Raw genomic sequence first — 8951 nt, 5'->3', positions numbered from 1 at the left:
TCATCTCTGATGGTGACGAGTCCGCGTACAGATGGGAGGTGGACCATCTGTTGGACTGGTGCAGCCAGAACAACCTTGAGCTCAACGCTCTAAAGACAGTGGAGATGGTTGTGGACTTCAGGCAGAACCCAGCCCCACCTGCCCCCATCACCCTCTGTGACTCCACAATTGACACTGTGGAATCCTTCAGCTTCCTGGGAACCATCATCTCCCAGGATCTCAAGTGGGAGCCAAACATCAGCTCCCTCATCAAGAAAGCCCAGCAGAGGATGTTCTTCCTGCGGCAGCTGAAGAAATTCAACCTGCCAAAGACTATGATGGTGCACTTCTACACAGCCATCATTGAGTCCATCCTCACCTCCTCCGTCACCATCTGGTACGCCGCTGCTACAGCCAAGGATAAGGGCAGGCTGCAGCGTGTCATTCGGTCTGCTGAGAAGGTGATTGGCTGCAGTCTACTGTCGCTCCAGGAACTGTACACCTCCAGGACCCTGAAGCGGGCAGGGAAGATTCTGGCTGATCCCTCCCACCCCGGTCACAGACTCTTTGAGACTCTCCCCTCTGGCAGGAGGCTGCGGTCCATCCGGACCAAAACCTCACGCCACAAGAACAGTTTTTTCCCATCTGCCACCAGCCTGGTTAACAAAGCCCGGAAACCACCCTGACACTCTCCCTTTCCCCCACACCCCCCCCCCCCCCCCCTTTTTTGCTGACAGGACACCTGTAACCTGTAACTCTATGCGTTACATTAATGCTCAGCATGGACTCCTGCTTTACTTGCACTGCCATACTTGCACAATGATCACCTGCACTGTTGTATTGCTCTTGCATCTTATACTGCTCTATATTTACTCTGACTCACTTACAAACTCAGGATATTAGGAGCATCTCTTTTCATCAAAAAAGTTACCGTCTCTCCAGCTGTACGACTGGGCAAGCTTCAGCTTTAATGCAGGCAAATGCTCTGTATCCACTTTCACGTGTGAATGTAATACAATATTCCATCCCTGAAAATCAAGGGTATGCAACAAGATAATCTTTTCTTAGGCGTCTATCCCAAGTATGTGGTGATTGCATTATGAATCTGATGCTTTTACAGGAACACGCAATCTCAATCCATTGTGATATGGAATATTTAGCTTTGTGTAAGGATGGCAGACAAATTCCTGCTAAAGCCTTCCAGCCCAATTTTAACCAGGGCATTCAGTGAGAGAGTATTACAACTTGTTACGGCTACAGGACGACATCTAAAAGATCTTCCGCTGAGTATAACAGGTCAAGAATTTAATTCAGGATACTCTCTTTCACATTTAATCTTAACCCGGGCGAGGACACAGATGCTCTATCTCCAGTTTCTAGTGGAAATTTAAGATTGGAATGCGCTTCAGAAACTTGTTGCCTCATACCACCACGCCTGATCATCTACGCTTTTTATGACTCTATTTAGAGATTGATTCAAAGAGGCGTGCTGCTGGTGATTATTATTATCTAATCAGACATGAATAATCATGAAATTGAGAAGCCTGATGCATCATCTGCTGGGAGATTTGTTTTGTGGTGTATGGCCGTGCGACCAGCTGCCCGCTGCTAGCTTACAAATTCCCAGGGCCGGCCTACTTTATTGTGAACACACATCCTTCACACATGCCTGGAGAACACTGGTTAGCTCTGACTTTGGATGAGAATGGTCAATTCAGCTTTTTTGACTCTTATGGATTCTCTCCGGATTTCGAGTTCTACCCGTCACGCATCGTAACATTTTTAGAAGACAGATCCTCAAAAATATTGTATCATAATAATCAGCTTCAAAACACTCTGTCCACTGTGTGCGGGTCACCATTGCAGTTTTTATCTATGTCATAGAGCGTGCGGATTATCAATACAGCAAGGGTTGTCGAAATACACCGGAGATGTGATTTAGAATGATTTAATGGTATCTAACTTTGTGAAAAAATATCAGAAATGTGTCGTTAATCAAAGTTGTACATTTTATACTCACGGAACATGCTCTTTGGAGATATTTATGGATTGTTATGGAATTTAAATTGTCTTATTTTTTTTTCATTGTCTGTTTTTTTTTTTCTTATGATTTAATATTTGTGTAATGATATCATATGTTAGTATGTGAAGTAGAGAACAAAGTAGACTTGAAAATATAATCAATAAATATTTTATTGAATAAAAGAATAGGCTACATGTTTCATTTTCTTATAACGGTTTATGGTGAAAATGTAATCCATCGGGTGGTAGTGTCGTCTTACGAAGAGACCTTTTTGATCCCCCATCAGCAGTTTTTTGGATCTTCCAGCTCAGATCTCGACCAGTAGGGAGAATGAGTTATCTGCCTTCTTCTTCTTTTTCTTCTCTGCTTAACGCTGGGGGGTGTACCCCATTTTCAATCGATGTACCCTCTGTTTTGAAACGTCTATATTCTTCACGAGCATAAGGGTTACTGACTGAAGATATAGGGATGTTTACCTCTGACAAGGTGTGTAGAAAGTCGACCATCCTCAAGTTTGTGATGCTTCAGATTTTTTAAACGGAAGCATGAGATTTTTCAACAAATCAATCATGTGGGACCCTTTTACAACATTTCCTTTAAATACAAATTCACCTCACGAAGTCTAACTCTCACTTCTTTCGGATAATTTCTTCAAAATGTACTCGCATTTTACGGTTGTGTTTAGGTAGGCTTTTCAGTACTTCCGTAAGAACCTGATCCTTAGGGTCCTCGTCCTGCCCTGGGCCTTGTTTTTCTTGGGACCGCTCATGTTCAGGAACCTTTGTGTCACGCTGCAGCGTTTAAACTTACCCGCTGTTTTTCTACTTTGACACCATTGCTTAAGTAAAGTCAGATACCTCTGGAGGAAGAGCATCGTATTTCTTAATTTTTTCATAAGAAGTCAAACCCCGGCTCGTTTAATATCGCTCTCATTTCAGCATCCAAATTCTCCTCCACCGTCTGTCTGATGGACGTGTCTGACTGGGTCAGACGCTTGAATTGATGAGGTGAAATGAGAAACATATTCTGCGATGTTCTGAGAGACATTATCTCCTGATGATTCCACCCACTAGATCACCAATCAAGGGAGCAAGAGCTGTTAAGATGGGGAGGACAAAACACCTCGTTGCTTTTGAGAGCCAGCTGTTTAGGTTTTTATCCCGGTTCTTTTATCACCCAACAATCTGATGATATTTCTTTGTTTCTTCAATTGTCGGTGTTGAGAGGGTGATAGTTTAATGTTACCTTTAGGATATTCAGTGCAATCTCGCACAGAGCCTGAATAAGTCGGGAGAGCAGTGTGCGAGAATATCTTTGCACTTCTGCGGGGAGGCCTCAAACAAGGCTCTGAATAATGGTACATTCCTTTTTATACGCGCAGACATGATGATTTACTTTGTTCTGGGCACGTACACAGCAGGCCACTGCTGAGGAAGTATGCCCGTTCTCAGTCTGAAATGTTCTGGGCAGGTAGGCGTTAAATCGATGATTAAATATCCATGAGCTTCTCTCGTTGCGTCTTCAAAACTCTCCAAGAAGAGATCCTTTTGAGATGGAAACATTTGGCGGGCCAGTATATTCAGCTGGAGTTTATCTCTCGGGTTTTTAAACAACACCATATAATTAGCGTTCAGGCTAATGGTGCGACGGAACCTTCCTTGATGAAAAACATTCTGAGTCAGCATAATAACGCTCATATTTCGATGATGTCGATACTGGGTAAAGACCTTCATCACGTTTTCATCATCTGAGGCTTGAGCAATAACATCGTCTAGAATAATCAGATGATTCTGATCAGGAGGAAACAGGTTTTCATCTTCAAAAGAATGAGGCCATCCTTCCACAAAGGTAATATTTTTATTCATCTCTGCAATTCAGCATACATGGGCTGAAAAGATGTGTAAATCCATACAATATTTCTGGAACAACATCCATGACATGATTACAGTTTTGTAAAATACTTTTACAAAGAAAGTTTTCCCGCAGCCGCTGGTCCAACTATCATACATGAGAAAGGTGCTCTAAATCTAGGATCAAATCAATCTCCTGTAAATCCATGTGACTTTTTATTTTATTTCTTCTTCTTCTTCAACTCTAATAACCGAAAGGCAGAGTTTGTCCCATCAGAAAAAGACGTCTCTTATCATACACCAATCGAAACTTTTTAAGAAATGTCGCGTTGTCAAACGGAATCTCTTTTTATCCATCCTGATCGTGTGTTGAGGGATTTCAATGACACCCTCACTTGACCTCTGTAAGTAGCCCTCGACCAGCCCTTTGTTGCTGTCAAAATTGACCCTCTCGCTGCATTCATGCGTCTGAGTGATGCCTTTAGCACGTATCACTACTTTTTTATACGGTTTTTAGTTTGGTATGCATAACTCTTGGGTCCTGTCGATGCAAACTCCGAAATGCTGTCACCATCTAACTCGTCAGTAAGATCACCCAGATAATTTCCCATTCCAGAGGAGTTTCACCACTTTTGGTCACATAAATCAAACTGTCCGTGTCAATATAATCAATCTGTCCTGTAACTTCTCCATGCTGCAGAGAAGTTTTAAACGTGCATAAGCAGTGGTGAATGCTGCAATAACACATTGTTTGCCTTGCTTGGAGAAGAGATGACACGTTTACTGAAATTCCACTGCACTACACACATTTCAGGGTTGAAAAAATGAAAATAGTTAACCCTGTATTACTCGAGAACATGAAGCTGAAAAATTCTTCAGGGTCAGTGATGACTGTGGTCTGAGACACATCACTTCTTTGCGCAAATTTCCCCCAAAAACTGTTTAAACACAATTTTGCAACCTGCCTTTTGGCAGGATTCACCTCGATTTTCTCAGGGTCTAATTGGATGCCCTGATGCAGTTTGTAGTCGCTTATATACTTTGACTTACTCTCCTGATCCACTGCTTCAGACGAATAGCCTGAAGCTCCTGCTTACCTTTCAGGAAGGTGTTGATATACCTTTTAAAGATTGTGTCACTGCTCTTTTCAAAATCCCACACCTCTGTGATTTTAGCAAGATGATAACCACACTGTAACGTTTTACAGAGCTCTACACTCACCCATACACCCGTCAGAGCTCTGTCCTCATCATTATGCATGCAGGGACCTGACTGGTTATTTATTTCAGCGCAGGTGCGGCAGAGAGTGAACACAACTTTACCTTGGGATGTTCTGTAGGTAAAACAGGGAACAACAGGTTACGTGGTGGGTAGACCACAGCTTTGATTATCCCGAAGTAGCTGCTGGGGTCATCAAAATCTTGTAAATGATGGTGGGGTGTCCGAGGGAAAAACGCAGTTGGCGTTTACATAAGGGTACAGAGATGTGTAATCCACATAGTGTACAGTTTCACCCGGCCACGCTGTGTACCTCAACCTCATAGGACAGGCGCGTCCACCATACAGAGCATCCCGGGGTGATAGCGGTTCGGGTGCATTAACTTCTCAAGAAAGCTGATCACCCCTGGGCCTGATTTTTTCATTTCAATCCACTCATGCTCCCATATGAACTCGAGACGAAGGCCGTACACAGTTTGTAACACCTTGCTTCTCTCAACAGTGGCTGCATAAAACTGTTCAAATGCGACCCCTCTCAACGGACACTTGTCATGAGGCATGTAACACTTTTTACAGCCGTGGAAAAAACAGCCGTAAAATTCAAACGCAACTTTGACACCGTTAATCTCTGCATACCCATCCACTGAATATGGGCCGATTTTCTTTTCACCCCTATTTAATGCATGCTCGATAAATATGGCTCTGCTGTCTGCAATCCAGCCGAGCCATTGAAAGGACGCGCTGGAGAACGTTTTACTGCTACGTCTGTAGTCCAGAGGTGATGGAATGGCTAAGGTTTGAGGAGGAAGGAAATTGGTTACAAAACCTTCATGCGGGCTGATGCTATTGTGATACTTTTAAACGGATCCACACTTGTCTCCTTAAAGAACTCATCTCTGAATTTTAAGCATCCTTGAGAAAGAATTTCAACGTCATTTTTACAATAACGAATAGCTTCTTTCTTAAAGTCAAAGACCTCTTTGCTTGCTTCTCTGTACCAGCTGCTAAACACCTGTTGTTCTTGAACACTCATGTGTTCTACAGCGTAGCAGGATGGAGGAGGAAAAGGCCCCACATACTGGAGACGTTGTTCAGAATAAAATAGGTGGGGGAAAAAAACCCTTGTTTTGATTGGTAAAGCCTAACGCTTTCGGCATGGCACTCAGCTTCATACACATGAAGGACAGGCTATCAATGTATTTGAACCTGTAATCAGGGTCGGTTAAACAGAGAACTTTACTTCCTAGCATGATGAGATGAGGTTTAATGCCTAACTGCAGCATTGCCGTAAGGATCAGGTAGCCATCGTACCCACGCGCATTGTGCGCTATTAAGGTGAAGCCTCTGTACTTCGGCCTCCTGAAATGTAGGAGAAATTTTTGGGTGCAATTCAGTCCATAAGCATGCCATTTATCACCTTTCAACGTTTTAGCACAGAGCAGAAAGGGGGTATGCACGCCGCTCTCATTGACGAGGCATTCGCAATCATAAAAAATCAGTTTATCATCAAGCTGATTAATTGCACTGCAAGGCTGAATGTAACACTTATGATCATCGCATGTAATGTCTAGGCTGGGAGGTACATTTTCACCGCAAATACTGCATTTTACATTTCACACGTGTGGTTTATTTGGTTTACTGATTGGAATAACGTATATCCATTTGCATACTTTACACAGTTTTACCAACTCACAGTCACTCATAGGACTGTGAGCACTATTTCTGATGCGCGGTTCCCTGTGTCTGCTGAAACATGAGGAATTACGACAGATTCTTTGACAGCCTGCACAGCTTACAGGATTGCTAATTTCTTGCATACATTTATATGTTCGACACACTGGACAATAACCTTCACAATGGTGTGTGTTTGCATTCTCATAGCTGGTGTAACAGTAATTACAAATATATCTGCACCCCATAAAACCTTTGAGATTTTTTATCCCATAGTAATGACCTTGAAATAACAGCAAAAACACAGGGTTTGAACGATCAGGGAAACTGGTCTCAAATTTACACAGAGCAGTAGAGCCCGTGGTTCTGTGAAACACTACAATTTTTCTCTTCAGAATGGTTTCAAATTTACCAATATCACTAAAAGTAACTGCTGTTTGCTCGTCGAGGCCTGCCTGATGCTGCCATCTCCTCCCCTGTTCTACAGCACGGTGATCCGTGAGCTCAGGATCAGAGACATGTGCAAGGCTGATTGCAAAACACAACTGATTACCGGTATTGTTTATAATATACAAATGACGCATTTTCTTATTAAACAGTTCACAGTCTAACGTTACTGCAGCTTTACGCTTAGAACCTCCTGCTGGGTCATTAACAACCTGAAGAACAAATTCCAGGTTATTATCTACAGGTATATTTGCATTCGATTGTACTAAATCGTCGAGGAAGTTCTCGAAAGCAGGCAGGATCATATTTCCATCATCTGTAACAGTAAATGTGATGTGACGATTGAGATTTTCACCCACTAATTTCAGCTTCCAGCTGCACAACGTCGTTACGTCTGGTTAAAGATCTTGCAGCGTCGGCTAATTCAATGAGAATACGCATGATGTTTGTATAGAATGCGGCTAAATCTGGAACGTTACTTGGACAGGGCGGCGGTATGGTAAAAGGCCTCCTTATTTCATAGTTATTAAAATGTTCACGTTCAACCACGGGTGGTGGATCTCGCCCTATTTGATCAGAACTAACCGCTACTTCCGTATTGAAATGACCCCCGTGCTGATCTGCGGCGTGTGACGTAGAAGGATTTTGATGACTGAATCATTTTGCTGAATGCTGAGTGGAGACGGTGCTCTATTTAAATCTTCAAGAGCCTGATTGATTACGTTTAAAAAGTCACCGTGCCGATCTGCGGCGTGTGACGTAGAAGGATTTTGATGACTGTCAGGTGAATCATTTTGCTGAATGCTGAGTGGAGACGGTGCTCTATTTAAATCTTCAAGAGCCTGATTGATTAAGTTTAAAAAGTCACCGTGCTGATCTTCATTTATTACATTTTCACTGTTAGCAGGAGATGCATTTAAAACGATGTTATCTGCTACTTCTGCATTAACGGGAATTTTGTTAAGTTCAATTACTAAATTTCTTATTTCATCCAGGGCAAGTCTGATTCGGTTATCCATTTCTATGAACATAAGAAAAATAAATAAATAAAACTAACCTACAGAAAAAAAAAAAAAACCACAGTGATCAGTTCAGTTTAAAATCACCTTGATGTCACCAAATTGCTTCTTTAACAGAATCTGACATGCTGCCAGAAGCGTTATTGATGAGGCCTTATTGCGAAGATCCCGTGAGGCTGTAGAGACTGTATTCCTGCGCTGTCCGTTTCTGTAGGCAATCTGTCCTACCATCAACGTTACCTCTGTAAGGAGAATGAACAAAAATAAATAAATAAAAATATGTATATATATATATATATATATATATATATATATTGAAATAAACACATTAAAGCTGAAAAAAAAAAAAAAAGGGAATTCAAATTAATTCAGTATGTATGAATTAAAACGTACCGTTCATTAAACCTCTCACTAGCGTAGCTCTGGTTTGTGGCGCAGAGAGTCGCTGTCTTTTGGCCAGGGTTAAATATTCTGTAAAAACAGAAGACAATAAAAGTTATCTTACGCTGCGCAGCACAGCGTTCATAAATAAACGATAACAGTTTTTAAAATACACAAGTTTTTTTTTTTTAAGGGGAAAAAAAACAAACAAAAAAAAACAATTTTTTTTTTTATCTTACTCCGATTCTGTGCGGTAAAACCTCCAGATTTCGCTTCTTGTTGGACTGAAACGGTGCCTCTCTGCTGAAAGCTGTCTTGATCTTTGAAAAGCGACCTTCTGGTGGGTGGATTCAGTGTGGCATC

Source organism: Girardinichthys multiradiatus, chromosome X (genome assembly GCF_021462225.1).
Source record: "Girardinichthys multiradiatus isolate DD_20200921_A chromosome X, DD_fGirMul_XY1, whole genome shotgun sequence".
NCBI lineage: Eukaryota > Metazoa > Chordata > Actinopteri > Cyprinodontiformes > Goodeidae > Girardinichthys > Girardinichthys multiradiatus.
The sequence above is the reverse complement of the archived record's forward strand: the minus strand, read 5'-3'. Positions refer to the sequence as shown.